Source organism: Thamnophis sirtalis, unplaced genomic scaffold (assembly GCF_051295495.1).
Source record: "Thamnophis sirtalis isolate CommonGarterSnake01/CBP01778 unplaced genomic scaffold, rThaSir2_p1.2 scaffold_2, whole genome shotgun sequence".
Taxonomy (NCBI): domain Eukaryota; kingdom Metazoa; phylum Chordata; class Lepidosauria; order Squamata; family Natricidae; genus Thamnophis; species Thamnophis sirtalis.
The window spans coordinates 178030737-178042871 of NW_028261382.1; positions in this window are offsets into that span (position 1 = coordinate 178030737).

Sequence of the window (12135 nt, forward strand, 5' to 3'; positions counted from 1 at the left end):
ATGGGGCTGGAGAAGTATGATTAAAATCAGACTGGCAAACCTGCTTATGTTGAACAACGTTTACATCGGTTAAAGGTTGTTGAGAGCAGTGTGAAGGAGAAGTAGCAGAGGAGGATAAATCTTGGGAAAACTTCCAAAGACAAAGAGGAGGATCTGTTATGAGATATTGGCTATCTAACAGAGATACCGCTTGGTGGTGGTTGAAGATGATGGAAAGTCACATGCTTTACTCATCTGGAAAACCATGATAGAAAGTTGCCTTCAGTCCCTGTAAGCCATTTCTTAACTCTACATTAGCAATAGCAATAGCAATAGCACTTAGATTTATATATTGCTTACAGTGTTTTACAGCCCTCTCCAAGCAGCTTACAGAGTCAGCATGTTGCCCCAACAATCTGGGTCCTCATTTTACCCACCTCAGAAGAATGGAAAGATGAGTCAATCTTGACCCTGGTGAGATTCAATCTGCCAAACTGCTGGCAGCCGGTGATCAGCAGAAGTAGCCTGAAGTACTGCACTCTAACAACTGTGCCATCCTGGCTCATTATTTGGACAAATTAGGACGTGTGTGGTATAGAAATTGAACAATGCAGATATGCATTAAACTAACATTCTGAGTATAGAAGTAGAAAATACATGCTAGATAATATTAAGTAGAGAAGGCAAAAAACCACATAGGGAGATTAGAATGTCAAGTGGCTGCTCTTATCTCCAAATGGGCAGCAGAAGAGTAGAGTAATTAAAGGCAGAATTCTAGTTGTAAATTATGCTTGAAAAACGTGGCTGGGAAATAGAAACTGAATGCTGAATAAAGAGCTTCTATACCTGTGCAATACAACTAAGCTTCACTTTGATATAGAGATTCAGGCCATTGGAAGCAACCAACTTGACTTGGCCAAAGTGAAGAACCTTCTTTTTGAAAGAGTGTCCTTGACTTGATTCATGGCGTCACTATGGAGGAAGTTGCTTTCAGCCTTCTTCTGTAATGCTGGCTAAATTGCCACCTACTTAGGTGACATCCACGTCTACTAAACACCTTTTAGGTGTTCAATACAACTTTAATACAGGCTCACTGGATCTTTAAAGGAATGAATTTGGACATTTTTCATGTAATTAGAATAATCCTGAAATGAACATTGCCCAGAATAAAGTCCAGCTGGTGCTTGTTCAAATTAAGGGAAGGGGAGTGATTGAATTTGCTTTATAAGTTGGCAAACAGGCTTTAACCTTTGTGTCTTTGGGTGTGTGTTTTATTTTTAAAATCTGTTTGCTTTCAGTGCCACTTTAGCAAGTCAAACCTTATTCTCTAGACTTCCAGCATTGCAAGTTGTCACCTAAATTGCCTTCCAAAGCTTGAATATAGATTATTTAATAATTCCTGTTGAAAAGTGACAATTTTAGGACTCGCACACTGTCTCTCACACACAATTTCTCTACATATAAGTGAAGTTTTAAAATGAATGCTTTCAGCTAAAGCTTTATTGCAAAAGGCTTAAAAAAGAGGGGGATTACTTTATCTTTAAGAATTAATATCCCTGTTATTAAAAAAAAAACTGGAGGAAACCTGGAGCACAGCTGGAGAATGAGGCTGCTAATCAAGGGAACGGAAGGATTCTCTAGTCATGGAGTTGGCTTCGGGGATCATATAATGACTGAGTATCAGAACTGTAATTTTCTGGCTCCTGTTGTAGCCTTGAATATTTGGCATGGAGCTTCCAGGATTTTTGCATAATAATTCAAGAAGCCAGGCAATTACATAAGGATCATTCCTTCATTAAAACAATGACATTTAGATTGCACTTTGTGTTTACTTGTTCGTAAGGTGCAACTTCTATTCAGAACTTCATGTCTGAGATGATTGTTGATTCCACTTTATAATTATAGCACCAGGCATTATGTATATTATGACTTTTGCTGAACCTCTGTAATAGCAATATCTTTGATTCCTAGTAATTTGTGCAAGTACGTATGTGGCCTGCATGCATCAACATGCCGATTTGTTCCTTTCAGGTTAAGATGTATTGAAGAGATTTCTTAGATTGTGAATTTCAAAGTAACTGCCCTTATTTACCTGTGTCACAATGCTAAGAGTTAATTATCTTAATTTACATGGGGACATGTGAACTTGCAGAATTTGCATTACTTATGGGGAAATTAGTAACTCCAATTGGCTTTGCCTGAAGTATAATTCGGCACAAAATATCCTTTGAAATTTTTTGTCCTGTTTCATAAAATTGTAGAATTGGAAGTGACCTCAGAGGGTCTAAAGCTGAACCCAGCACTCACTGCAGGAGTAGCTCAAAGTGCTTTGGGCAGCTAGACATTAAGTTGGCAAGGTAGTCACTTCCTTATTCCTTTTTTCAAAAATAGGGATGTTTCTTTTAATCCAGTCTTCTGGGTTCTTGCCAGTTTCCCACAAATCCACAGAGATCCTTTTTATTAGTTTTTCCAGTTTCTTCAGTGCCTGGGGGGGGAAATTCATTTGGCCCTATGGGCATGAATTTATTCACTGCAAGTTATTTCTCAGTCGTTAACATTGTGTCTTCTCATCATGAGTGGGAATAAAATGTCTCCGAGAGAAAGTTATGTTCTCCAGGATTTTCTAAAAGACAGGATTCCTTCTTAGTAATGACAGCAGCATAAAAAAAAACAATCGTGGCATTTTATCGTAATATCTTTCTGTAGGATTTTGATGAGGAAATTCAGGAAGAATAATCGTTAGTTAGTTATCTCGGCTGCAGTCCTAGGTGGCTGCAAGGATGATTCTTCAATAAAAATGCTGACAACAGAGTCCTTGGTCATCTTCAAGCTAAAGAAACCAAGAATTTCACTTTTTTCGTTAACATAAATTATAAAGTGCATTCTGTTTTATAAAATTGAATGATGATTGGCAGAGATGAAATGCAGGGGAAATTCTCTGGAGCAGTGAAGAATTGACCTTGCTGGAAGGACCGATCCCTGGAGATTGATCATTCTGGATCAAGAAAGGACCCAATTTTTCAATGTATCTAAATAGGGATGCATGCATTCTTCAAATTGTTTAAACCTCAGGTTGTTTTCTTACGTTTATCGTAATGCTCATCTAGACCAGTCAAATTTAACAGTCATTTCCAGCAATGAACCCACCATGGCTCCTTTGTGATATTAAAAATGAAGAGCTGTCAGAAACAAAAATTGTGGTCAAGGCCTTTGGTCAATACTGAAAAATATGATTTTGTCCAAATACAAATTGGTCCAGTTCACACATAATGCTCACACATAATGCTAGAGCACATATTTTCTAAATTAAGTAATGTATTTACCAATGGCCTATTTAAAATACAAAACACAACTCTTTTAAGTATAAAAAGTCAAGACGTTTTAAAAAGTGGAAAATGGCTTTCAGTGAAAGGAGAAACAAAATCCAGAAATAAGTTATTAAATCTTTAAATGGGGAGGGAGCAAAACCTTGGAGTTTCAGTATAAATTGCACACATATTGAATAAATATATAATAGATCAATGGCCCTATGTCTTGCGGGGGTCATGGCCCTTCCCCTTGTCATATATTGACAATTTATACTATGCCAGGTAAACACTATTGTAACTTGTGCTTAATATAAGGCAGAATCATGTTTTCATTCAAACCCGAAAACCCAAGAGAGATGGAAATACTGAATAGCGTTGATGCAACATATTTTTTGTAAATATCCTGGACTGACTTTCTTCTGAAATAATTCAAGCAATCATGAGCGATGGCAATTCTTTAACCTTTGTGGAAAATACTTTCTGCCCATTACCCTTGGAATCATATATTATCATGTCACTGAACTGCTCTCCGCAGACCAATAACAAGTGCCTAACAAACTGCATCTGTACACCGTGGTTTTTGCTATTTTCCCCTTTGTCAAAGAACATTTTTCATCCCTTCTTCCAAACTTTTCAAGTTCACTTTGTATGAATGATGCTTTGAATGGCTGACCTGCAGGGGAAGGAAGAGATTGAGCTTCTGAAGGAGAGAAAGAGGAAAGTTCTCCCACATCAGTGGTTCTCCACCTTCCCAATGCCGCGACCCTTTAATACAGTTCCTCATAAAATTATTTTCGTTGTTACTTCATAACTGTGATTTTGCTACTGTTATGAATCGTAATGTAAATATATGATATGCAGGATGTATTTTCATTATTACAAATTGAACATAATGAAAGCAATGTGATTAATCACAAAAACAATATGTAATTATATATTGTGAAATGGTTTGCTTGTCGATCTGAAAGGTCAGCAGTTCGGCGGTTTGACCCCCTACTGCCGCATAATGGAGTGAGCTCCTGTTACTTGTCCCAGCTTCTGCCAACCTAGCAGTTCGAAAGCATGTAAAAATGCAAGTAGAAAAATAGGGACCACTTTGCTGGGAAGGTAACAGCGTTCCGTGTGCCTTCGGTGTTTAGTCATGCCGGTCGCATAACCAGGGAGACCTCTTCAGACAGCTCTGGCTCTTTGACTTTGAAATGGAGATGAGCTCTGCCCCCTAGAGTCAGGAACGACTAGCACATATGTGCGAGGGGAAGCTTTACCTTTAGGCATGCAATGAAAAATGATAGCCATCTTCTGTATCCTTTTAATGCACATTTATTTTTTTAAATTGAAATTCCTTTCATCATTATAAATAAATCCAATGGGTACAACTATTTTTAGAGCAGAGAGAATAACATATTGGTTTTGCCTCATCGTTTAACTGTTAAAATCTTTTTTTTAAGATGACTGTAAAATTCAGTACTAGGCAAGATTACTATATTGCCCTTTCAAAAGTAGCATTTTGACCTCACCTCCGTCAGAGGGACTGATAGGAGATTTTATTTTGGCTCTGATTTGGAAAGGTATACATACTTTTCAGGAGCAGAAGGTCATATTAAAGGCATGCTAATTTCTTGTCATAGTGATATGCCAGAATCTGAGAAGTTGCTAAGGGAGCAGATTTAAGCAAAAGCTGCCAAAAGCGAAGGATTTGCTTTTCTTTGCTGTCTGCGCTGATATAACTTGCTTCATACATGTAAAACCAGAGTTAGAATGAGCTTTAAGGTGGTCGGCTATGCAAATATTTTAAATAAATAAAATACAAACTGCAATTCTATTCAGTGTTTTACTAGAGCAGTGGTTCTCAACCTATTCAGTGTTTTACTAGAGCAGTGGTTCTCAACAAAACCCTCAACTTCTTCCTGCTGTTGGACAAATCAGAAGAGCGCTGAGATGCTGCAAAGCAACAACAAGGTGAATGGCAGAAAGCACCGTATTAAACAAATGAGAGATTTGGGGCTCCCAACTATTCCTTCTTTTCCACAGTGCTCAATCCTCAGAGGCCTTTGCATATTGCCATCCAAACACAATGAAGTGTAGTCCTCTCCTATGTTGCAACATTGACAAACACTTCGGAATTGTTAATGTAATTCCCTTCAATTCGCAGAGCTCCTAGCGGGAGGAAGCCTCATTGGTGGCAGTATCGGTGTTTCAGGCTCATGAGGTTGTTTGAATGATTCCCCCCAGTGACTAATTTCTTGTAACTAGACTACTTGAACATTTACATTCTCAAACGCTTGGCATGCGCCTGAGCTAATATTCGGCAAGAGGGAGAAATAGAAACTTCTACTGTTTGCATTAGAATCTCATTATAATGATCTAATTTCTCTACAAGGCCAGAACTTCATAATTTGGTGGAGAAGCACCTTTTAATGCAGTTCCATTGAATCCAGAGAATTGTTACTGGGAAAAAAAAATTAAGCCTGGGTCTTTTGAGGAAAAAACATCTATAAGATATGTTTGTAAAAGATTTCTCCACATGCATTCAGCGAACATAACTAACCACATAACTACATCATGAGATATAAAATCAAAGCATTTGGGTCAGTAGGCAGTGGGGAACTAGGCCCCCAGTATTTTCTCCTAATGTCAGGAGATGGAATAGCCACTGAAATTTCCAACATCAGCGCTCCTTCTTCCGAGAGCATATATAATTCCATAATAATTCTGATTCTTTTAAAGTACTAAAAATAAGAAATGGACTTTGAAAAAATGTTCCTTTATTCTCAGAAACTGGAATAAAGCACAAATTATCATCCTCTCCCATCAGTATGTAGGCACATCCAATACAAAATCTCCCCTACTGAAGATTTTCTACAACAATGTAGAAAATGTGGGTTTCAAGGATAGGAATCCACTTGTACAAAAGTAAAACTAATGTTTTTATTTTATTTATATTTTGTGTTTCTAGACTGCCCCTCCATCTGTTACTTTCTTTCCTCCTAAGTATTTTCTTATATTTCATACTTATTAGTCTTACTGAGTAAAGATTGCACACTTGTTTGATAAAATTACTTAATGAATGCTGATGTGAATGTCACGAATCTCTGTTTTCTGCACAGGAGACAAAATTCTTTTCCATCTTGGCTCAGCCAACCTTACATTATAGACCTCTTGTTGCCATTTATTTATTTATTTATGTGTTTATTATTTCAATTTATACAGTTGCCCCTATCAAAAATATGTCTCTGGGCAGCTCACTGCAGTTAAAAAATAATATTAAAAAAATAAAGCAATACTAAAACATATGTATAAAAACAATTAAAAGACAATATAGAAAGATAGAAAATAACTATACAACAATACAATCTATAGGTATAGTAAAGGGGATAGTAAATCTACGAGTATATTAAAACCCATTAATGTGATTGTTGCCATTCTAATATCTTGAAGAAAATCTCTTCGGCCCCCTTTCTCCCGTCTCTTTCAATGGCCTCCACCAGCGCTTATAGCTCTCTGCTTCAGTTACCAAACAGCCTGCAAATAATCTAATAGCATCTCTTCTCCAGGCACCATTATGACAACAAGCCAACTTCTCTTCAATAAACTCACATTTATCTTTGTTGGAGAGGCCCAGTATCCTTTTTGGATAGCGCAAGCAGAGCCTTATATTCATTTCGTTCATAATGATCTTGCTTCTTCAGTCATGTAATATGGATGCAATTTCCCTAGCTGCCTCAATTTCATATTTCATACTGTTCCTAGGCATTTTGTCACCCAAGAACAAATCTGCAAGGATCAAAGAAAGGAGGAGGAAGAAAAGAGTTATATTTCATTCTCGGGAGGGCGGGGGGGAGGGGGGGGAGTTAGGAACTTTTCACTTAACGTGAGGGTTCCCTGATGTATAATAGATCTTATTTTATGTTATTGCTTTATATTTTATGATTGTAATTATTGCTATTGTTTCAAACTGATTTATGATGTCAGGTATGTATGCCACAAAGGGACCATAAACCCATTATAGATAAGGTTATAGATCACATACATAGATAGGGAAACACTTCCACTTCTATGTTTAAAAACAGTGGTATTCAATAGAAACATTCTCTCAACCATCTTTATTTCCTATATACAACTGGGCAATTGTTATTTTTCTATTCTTAATTGCATGTTCATTGAAATGTGATACCCTACAGATATTCCTTTTACTTTTTCTCTCCTAAAGTAACCAACAAATGAAGAAAATTAAAATTTATCAGGCAAGACTGAGAATATCGATGGAAAATCTTGGGAATCTTCCTATGAAGTATTCTCACGGAAACCAACGATATTCGCTATTTTGTCTGATTTTCTTTTGTCTTCCACAGGGGTTGGACTCAGAATTTCTGAGATACCAGAAACACCATGTTAAGAAGGGTCTGCCTTAATTGTATGATTTCAGTTCTCCCCACATGTATCTTATGATTTATTCTGAATTCCAATAAAATATTTTTTCTGTTGAAGATCGGAGAAAAACTGATTTAAAATGAATTAACAATTTAAAGAGTTTTAAATTACTGTCTGGTGATAACTGCCTACAAATCATGCTGTTGCAATCATATAAAAGCATTTTTCCCCCTTTCAAGTACATAAAAATGAAGTTGTTTCAAACAATATGGGAGTTCACATCCACACCTGTTTAATGGAACAGATGACCACATAAAACAGATGAATAAATGTGTAACCTATATGGCAAAAAGAATCAATAAGGCTAGTTTCTCACCTGTTTTCCCTATCCTGCTTCTTGGGGTAGATAAGTAATGGACAATAAGTAATTTAATGCAAACCTCTATCAATTAATTATTTTCCTTTCTTTGTTCCAGCTATAGGTTTAATTAACAAAGTAAGTAAAGCATAGAAACAGTTATACAAAAGCAAACAGTAAATCCATTTAATATTTGCAAATCTCAGTACTTATCTAGTCATTCATTTTACTCATGACAACGGTGTAGAAATGAAAAAAGCAACCTAACAATAAACCAGTTTTTAAATAAATAAATAGCAGCTATAACAAGGGCGGAGGAGGGGGTGACTGCTAAACCCCAGCCATATAATCCCATTTGGACAGACACAGCCATGTCATTCCTCCACAGGCAGATAAGCAAAGGAGGGGAGAATCAGATCTTCAAGGCTCATTTAAAGAAAGTGAACTCGGGGATATTTGAAACTCTGCTGAGGAAGAAACAATTCCAGAAAGCATCAGAGAAGGAATTCATACATCCAAAAGTGGATAGGAAAAAAAATGGCAGCCAGAAAAGTGCTCTGTAAAGCACCTCTACCACCACTATCACCTTTACTCAACGTTAGGAGGTGGTTGTGCAGAGTAAAAGAGCTGTGGCAATGCAGGGGTTAGAGTGCAGCATTGCAGGATGATTCTGCTGACTGTCAGCAGTTTGATCCTCACAGGATCCAGGTTGACTCAGCCTTCCATCTTTCTGAGGTTGGTGAAATAAGGACCCAGGTTTGACATAAGATGTCCTGGGGGCACAGTGGTTAGAACGTTGTATTGCAGGATTCTTCTGCTGCAGAGCTGGGTTCCTACCAGTTCGCACCTGTTCGGTGGAACCGGTTCGTCAAATCTACCGAACCGGTTAGAAGAGGTTCCACCGGTGGACCCAGGAAGCAGGCGACACCCACAGAAGAGGCTCCAAACATTTTTTGAAACCCACCACTGTTCTGCTGACTGCTGACTGCCAGCAGTTCGGAAGTTCGATCCTCACTGACTCGTGCTTGACTCAGTCTTCTATCCTTCTGAGATCAGTAAAATGAGAACTCAGATTGTCGGGGACAATTTGCTGACCCTGTAAACTGCTTAAAGAGGGCTGCAAAGGACTGTGGAGCAGAATATAAGTCTAAGTGCTGTTGCTAGATTAAAAGAAAAACACCTGGACGTTATGAGTTGGCACTGTTGACTTTAAGCAAGCCAGCGAGTGAAAAGCTGCTGCAATGAAATGTATCAGCTGGGAATCATTGACAAAAACCCAGGACTTGGGACAAAACGGGAGCGTCTTCCAATGAGGAATTGTCTCACTGCAGCCTCCTTGGAGTTCCAGTCCCTTGTGCTCAGCAATGGAGGTTTCTTATTTCTCTTGCATTTCAGCTGGAGACAAAAGAAATCAGCCCAAGGCAGGGGGGGGGTAATGTCGGAGTGGAGGCATGGCATTGATTGGAGAGCAGAAACCAAAAGCATGGATGCACCTACAATATTAGGATAATTTTGTGGAAACAGTTATCCCATGACAGTTTGCATTGCTGCATGTAATTATATTGGAGTAGTTTTGTATTCTTCAGCCTCTCGGAGATCAGTATCAAAGTCTCAACGTAGCTCTATCACCATCTGTGGATTTTTATCTAGGAAGTTTATCAAAGAGATGCAAACAGTTATTTTCTAAACTTGCCACTTCATTGATTCAAGGATTTAAGTCATAGCTAGCTAAATCCTGCTGTTGTTTTCTGAGTAGCACATTGGTTTAATGACCCCTTTTTTTGACTCCACACCTGTGCTCTGTTAGTCGTATCACTTGATAAGCAGCTAAACTAGAGCTTCTGAGGATCCATCTAGAGCAGCCTCTCCCTGCTCCTTCACATTAGGAGAATGATTGGTGGTTGTTTTGCCTTTGGCAAGTGACACTTAGTGGGAGACGGAACAAAACCAGGGGAATCCACAAAGTTTTTTCCGCATATAAGTAGGAACGGTAGTGCTGTTCTCTGGCCTTATTTATTGAGGCAGGAAAGGGATCAGCAACAAAGCCAGCACAGTTTCATTTATTAATCTTTTCCCCCCTTTTCTGCTGATTCACGGACCGCAGGATAGTGTTTGAAATGCAACCTTCTGCCTCTGCCCTACAGCTAAGTACTTCAGGAAAATATATTAATTTTCTATAAGGTAATCCTGGTGCTGTTTCCTCAGTGCATCAGATAATGCAGGAAGACAGAAGGGCACAGGCTTTTAAAAAAGAAAACCAGAAAGAGAGATAGAGGTGGGGGGGGGGGGAAGCTTGGCAGCTTCAAGTGCGTAAAGTTGTAGAATTAGAGAATTACCTGTTCATCCTATCTCCATAATGAATTGTCCTCTTGGAGGTGATAAATTATTTATTAAAGTAATGAACAGATCAATCAGGGCAGCCCCATAGCTGCGACATGGAGCTTTTGGCAAAATGAGTCCCGTTTACATTTATCACTAGAAAGCCTTGACTTTGATCTAGACCTCTGAAAGACATTTATTAATCATGATCTCATTACAGTTTGGGGTAAGCTAATAGCTTTTTATTTGCCAACAGACTGTCTGATGATTTAGCACTGTTGTCCAAAACTGCCGGTCTGGTTTTGCTATTTAACCTTCTATGCTTGTTTTGAAGATGGTCTTGGAGACTTCCAGGTGGAAGTTTCTGCTGCCCTTCCCTTTTTTTTTTTTGTATGTATGATGGCCACAGTAGCCTCAGTTTTCAGGAACTCAACAGCCTCTGTTGAGCCCAGTCAAAATATGCAATTCAACAACAGAGTGGGGAACTTAAACGTCCCCCTCCTCAGTTATTCCATCTCCAAATAAAGTAGAATTGTCTCTTCTATGAGGGATAACAAAAAAGCAGGGGGAAAAACAAGGACCAACACAATGCATGGGAATACAATGTGATGAAATAAATTCAGTAATGATGTCTGGATAGGGGAGGTAGGGGAGAAATGATTAGGAAATGTTGCTCATGTCAACAACAACAAATTCATATATTTAGTTTTTTAATGTTTTTTAAAATTTTATTTTAACACAAACATTCCATCTTTCATTAAACAGTGTGTTGTGCAATAACACTTAAACCAGAGGGGGGTTCCTACTGCTTCAGACATCAGTGGTTTGACGGCCTGGGTCGATGGAACCGACAGCGACCCAGGCCTGCCACAACCCCGAACTGGTTCTCCAGGTGGCGCCATAGGCGGCGCCATCTTGTTTTGGCTTCTGCGCATGGTCAGAGCAAATTTTATTGCACTGTGCATGCGTGTGTAACATGCATCAAGTGCGCATGCGGCATGGCCATGAGCAAACTGGCAGTAGTGACTGCCGGAACCCAACCCTGACTTAACTAACAGCCATATTCATTATTTTATCTATTTTTAAGTTAATACTAATACATAACATACTGTTATAACAATCTCCTTCTTAACTTCTTTAACTTTATTAATACAATTTCCCTCTTTCACTCCTCTGCTTTCATTTCTAGTTTCCATATTTATTCTCTAACCATTGATAGAATAACTCTCATATAGTATAGTAGTCAGATTCCTTCTTTTCTGGTAGAATCCCCAAGAATAATTCTGGTTTAAAGTCAATATGTTCTTGTATCATCTTCTCCAACCACATAAGATTTTTGTCCAATATTTTTTAGCTTCTATACATGTCCACCTGTTGTGGCCCGGCAGGAGCCGTTGGAGCTGCCACCAGACTCCAACAGCGAGGGGCCCTCTGAGTTGGCTCTGGAGGATGTGGAGGACCCTGGACAGGGTTCCGACTCTGGGCAGGGCGCAGAGAGGCTGGTTGGCCACCAGGAGGCACCTGAGCCTTGGACCAGTGGGGAGGAGACAAGGGAGAGTGATCCGGATGCCAGCAGTGAGTTGTTCCTGGATGCCCAGCATCGAAGAGCTAATAGGCATCAGGAACAGTTGCGCAAGTACAGGAGGTAATTGCACTCAGCTGGTGGTCATTAGGCTCCTCTCCAGACTGCTTCTGCACACGCCCCTCTTGCAGAAGTCAACACATTGACTAAAAGTTGGAGAACTTTGTTAACTAGCTTGGCAGGCTGAATTGCTGCCAAGGTTTGTCTGAGTTGCCGCC